We start from the raw sequence: 5,002 nt of genomic DNA on the forward strand, positions 1-5,002 counted from the left end.
AAAATACGGTGTTCCCATTCTATTTCTAACACGCGTCATAATGGTCATACTTTAACCAAAGTTAATACGATTAAAGTAAAATAAATATGCTACGTGTCAAATATCGAGTGGAAGACGTATAAATAAATATGAAAAATGGGCCGTCATATTTTGTAACTTAACCTTTGTTATTTTGTCTTTTCCAACAAAAAACTTACTTATGGTTTCAAATCCACCTTTGTTTTGTCATACATTGGTAACAAGAAATGTATGTCTTTTGTTTTCTATTAACTAATTGCATTGTTTTAAGTAATTTTTTTGTGGTTTCTATCATGTTCCAACGCAACTTACTATTTTATTTTGCCTTTTTAAACTTTTTTTTATTTTGTGTTTTATTCTCACAGAAAGGAAACAAAACAAAACAAAAGAAAAAGATGTGTGTTCTTATAATCTTTTTTTGCTTCTCTTTCTTCATTGCCTCTTCTGTCCAGACCGAATTGAGGTTCTTCCCTGATCATTGAATATAAAATTATGTAGTTTTTTTAATTATTATTGATGAACCTTGAATGTATTGTGAGCTTATATATGCATAGGATATCCTTGACTTTAGGACACTATCGTACCGAATATTTTTTTCGCCGTCTATGATATGAGAAGAATTTCACAGCATGGACAAAGAAGATAAATCTTGTTTGTGTCAAAGAACCAATTGAATTAAAAATTTAAGTTGATAGTTAAAGCCCAAAAATAATTCTTATTATTATCTCTGCCCGTTTGAACATTTTCTGTTTCTTCTCCTTTTTGTTGATATTACACTCCATAAATCCACCTATCCTAGATTTTACTTACCTGATGAGAAATTTAATATCATATTTTTGGAAATTTTTTGTAGTAATGTTTCAAGGACGACCAATAGTAGTTCTCCTACCGGGGTTCAAGTTCACGTACTAAAGGATCAACAACGAGTAATCATTACTTATCTTATATCTCTTCTTATCTTGGTTTCTAATTTTGTAAAAAAATATCACATACATCTACTCAATGAAATTACAAGGGTGTATTTTTATACTTTTCTGTATTGAAATAAAAAAAAATGACAGATATAATGTAGTGTAAGAAGTAATATTTTTTATCTTAAATATATTTTCTGGTTACTTTCTTAAATATTTTTTAATGTTTTGTATCAGGTTGTGATTGATAATGGACTTGTTGAAGTCACTTTTGCTTCTCCTGGTGGTGATGTCATTGGAATTAAGTACAACAAAATCGATAATGTACTTGAAATAAAACATGAAGAAGATGATAGAGGGTACATATTTAAACATATTTAATTTAGTACTATGTAAACGATAATGTTGATTCAATTTTTATTTTTTTAGAATTTGTTTACATATATCAATAACTAATTAGATAAATCACATTTTATATGTTTTTCTTTGAAATATAATTCTAACTACATTACACAATATTTTTTTATGTGCAGATATTGGGATGTGGTTTGGAGTACACCTGGAGGGTCTGACATATTTGACAAGTAATTTAACCCATATGACATATAAATTATTTAATTATTATTTTCATGATAGATAAATTGATTATGTCTGATGAAATTGTAATTAAATTATTCTTTCCTTAAGGGTACAAACCACTGATTTTAAAATCATAAAGGAAGATGAGCAACAGGTAGAGATTTCATTCTCCAAAAAATGGGATCCAAAGGATAAATCCGCGGTTCCTCTAAATGTAGACAAGAGGTCAGTTTTACTAAAATAATTAATGTATATTTTGTAATACTATGATTAAGGCACAAATTAATGATATTAATGAAATTTCAATTGATGCAGGTATATAGTGAGGTGTGGAAGTTCAGGTTTGTATATGTATACAATATTGGAACGTTTAAAAGGATGGCCTGATGTTGACATTGATCAAATTAGAGTTGTGTTTAAGCTCCAAAAAGAGAAGTAATTATGGAAAATCGTATTAAATTACCTAAATTAATTTGTAAATATTTAGGTATGCATTAAGATAATAAAAAAATGCAATTATGTACAGGTTTCACTTCATGGCGGTGTCAGATGATAAGCAACGGATGATGCCGATGCCGGAAGACCGTACCACTGGTCAGCCACTTGCATATCCTGAAGCTGTTCTCTTGACTAATCCAATCGATCCAAAATTCAAAGGAGAGGTAATACTATTAAAATATTAACTTCTAGCTACTTATAAAAATGGTAAAACTTAATATATGTTATTAGAATTAGTGGTTTTTTAGTTTAATATAATGAATATATATTGTGATAATATTGCAGGTAGATGACAAGTACCAATATTCACTAGAGAACCAGCATAACCAAGTGCATGGGTGGATATCAAATGATCCACCCGTTGGCTTCTGGATGATTTCTCCTTCCCACGAATTCCATGCTGGTGGGCCCGTCAGACAAGACCTTACCTCCCATTGTGGCCCCATTTGCATGAACGTTCGTAACTTCTATATCCATTCATTCATGCGTCAAACCTATAATTTAATGTCTGGTAGCTAATTTTATCGGGGTTCCATGTGAATGAGATACATTAGTAATATAATTAAAATGCAGATGTTTACAAGCATCCATTATGTCGGGAAGGACTTTAATACATCATACCGAAATGGAGAAGCATGGAAGAAAGTTATGGGTCCTGTTTTCGTATATCTTAATTCTATTTCCCCAACGAACGATCCTCTCGCGCATTGGAACGATGCTAAAGCACAGGTATCTGTCAATACACTACACATTCGTTGTAAATAACAACAACAACAAAGCCTTAGTCCCGAAATGATTCGGGGTCGGCTAACATGAACCATATATTTTGGTTCATGTCATAAGATGTGGCTAAGTTTTACGCTTGCCGCCACAAACCTACGGCAACCCTCCTCATTCGGTATAAATATCATTATAAAAACATTATCTTACTTTTTTTTGTATATATAGATGTTAAAAGAAGAGAAAAGTTGGCCATACGATTTTATTCAATCTCCAGATTTTCCTTCCTCTAATCAAAGAGGGACTGTTATGGGTCAGCTAACAGTTGGAGATAAATATGCGAGTGAGAAGTCACCGGTGTATGCTGATTGTGCCTATGTCGGACTAGCTGCACCCGGTTTTCCTGGCTCTTGGCAATTCGAAGCTAAGGTATATAATCTTGTGAGTGATTATAATAAAATATATTCTTTGGATTAAGCTTTTGGTGAAATTATTTACATAATTGGGTTATCAATGTTGTTTTAGGGCTACCAATTTTGGACTCGATCTGATAGTAAAGGTAATTTCGTGATTAAAAATGTTCGACCTGGGACCTATAGTTTGTACGCTTGGGTTCCTGGTGTAATTGGAGATTTCAAGCATAACTGTGATATCACCGTTACACCAGGAAATACAACAACATTAGGTTCACTTGTATATGTTCCTCCAAGAGCATTGGAATTCCTGACCGTTCTGCTGCTGAATTCTATGTGCCTGACACCAGCCCAACACTGATGAACAAACTATATACTAATCATCCAACAGACAAGTAATTGATTACGTCTCGTCAACTAAAATTATTTGCCATAATAACACTGTTTAATTACTAATCCTTTTGTTGAACAGATATAGGCAGTACGGATTATGGGAAAGATATACTGATTTATATCCAAAAAATGATCTTGTTTATAATGTTGGTGTCTGTAATTACACTAAAGATTGGTTCTTCGCCCTTGTTATAAGGTATATTAATTAATTATTTCACTTGTTCATATCCTTGGATTAAACTCCATGTTAGCACATATATTACTCTTTAGTAGCATTTTTGCTTTTCGTTTCCATGTTTATGTCCATTTTTGTATGAAGGACACATTGTGAAGGTTATGTTTTAGAAATAATGTTTATTTGTCCGTTCAACATAGATTAAACTTTCTTTGGGCTGGTTCTAATTATATATATGTGTGTTGGTTCATTTCTAGGAAAAAAGGAAAAGATACATATGAACCAACGACATGGCAGATCGTATTTCCACTTCAAGTTGTTCAACAGACTGGGAATTCCACTCTTCAGTTGGCCTTAGCATCAGCTGCCATGTCTGAAATTCAAGTATATAATATTTTATTTCAAAGCCAATTAGGATTTTAAATTTCTTTTTATAATAATAAATGTAACAACGCATTGTTAGCGGTACTAACAGAAATATTGTGTTTGTTTTGTTTACTGATTAGGTTCGATTCAACAACCAGAATGCTGTAAAGCCTCTTTTTACGACGGGATTGATAGGGAAAGATAATGCAATAGCAAGACATGGAATTCATGGGATGTATTGGTTGTATAGCATAAATGTGCCTTGTAATAATCTTGTTGTAGGAAGTAATACTATCTTTCTAACTCAAACCAGAGATAATGGCCCCTTGTACGATGTCATGTATGACTATATTCGTCTCGAAGCCCCTACACAACCTTGACAATCTCTTCTATATGTTAATTATTATAAATATAATTTTATCAATGTGAATTGTTTATATTCTTTTCAATAGAGAAATTATACTATTGATTCTCTTCCTTTACCATATTAGTTTCTAGTGTGGCTATCAAAAGCTAAAGGTAGGCTAGTCGTAACTTGTGCATCTGTTGAAACTAGAAGATCATAATTTGTTTCTCTTTAGTCATCAATGGGTTTTTTTTTTATCACACAAAGAAATTTGATATTTTATCACGCACACAAATTGTCATGAAAACATGTTTTTTCATCATAATATATAATAGCTGACGAAAATTGATCGTCACAGTTATTGTCACGGCAGGAGCGTGTTATTATGTATATATGACGAACAAGAACATGTGTCATATGACGAACAAGAACATGTGTCACTACATTGATTTGTATTAGTGACGCTTATTTTGTCACTATTATTATAATATTTTGTCACATTAAACTTTATTTCGTCATGAATACTAAACATTTAAATGACACCATTCATCATTTGTCATCTAAATATATAGTTGAAGTGACG

At 31.9% G+C, this 5,002-nt stretch overlaps 1 pseudogene; it reads left to right on the forward strand.

Annotated features, from left to right (window-relative positions):
- The first annotated feature begins 396 nt into the window (after window positions 1-396).
- LOC136219743 (probable rhamnogalacturonate lyase B) lies at window positions 397-4,453 on the forward strand (annotated as a pseudogene).
- The last annotated feature ends 549 nt before the right edge of the window (window positions 4,454-5,002 follow it).

This window comes from Euphorbia lathyris, chromosome 1, assembly GCF_963576675.1.
Source record: "Euphorbia lathyris chromosome 1, ddEupLath1.1, whole genome shotgun sequence".
NCBI lineage: Eukaryota > Viridiplantae > Streptophyta > Magnoliopsida > Malpighiales > Euphorbiaceae > Euphorbia > Euphorbia lathyris.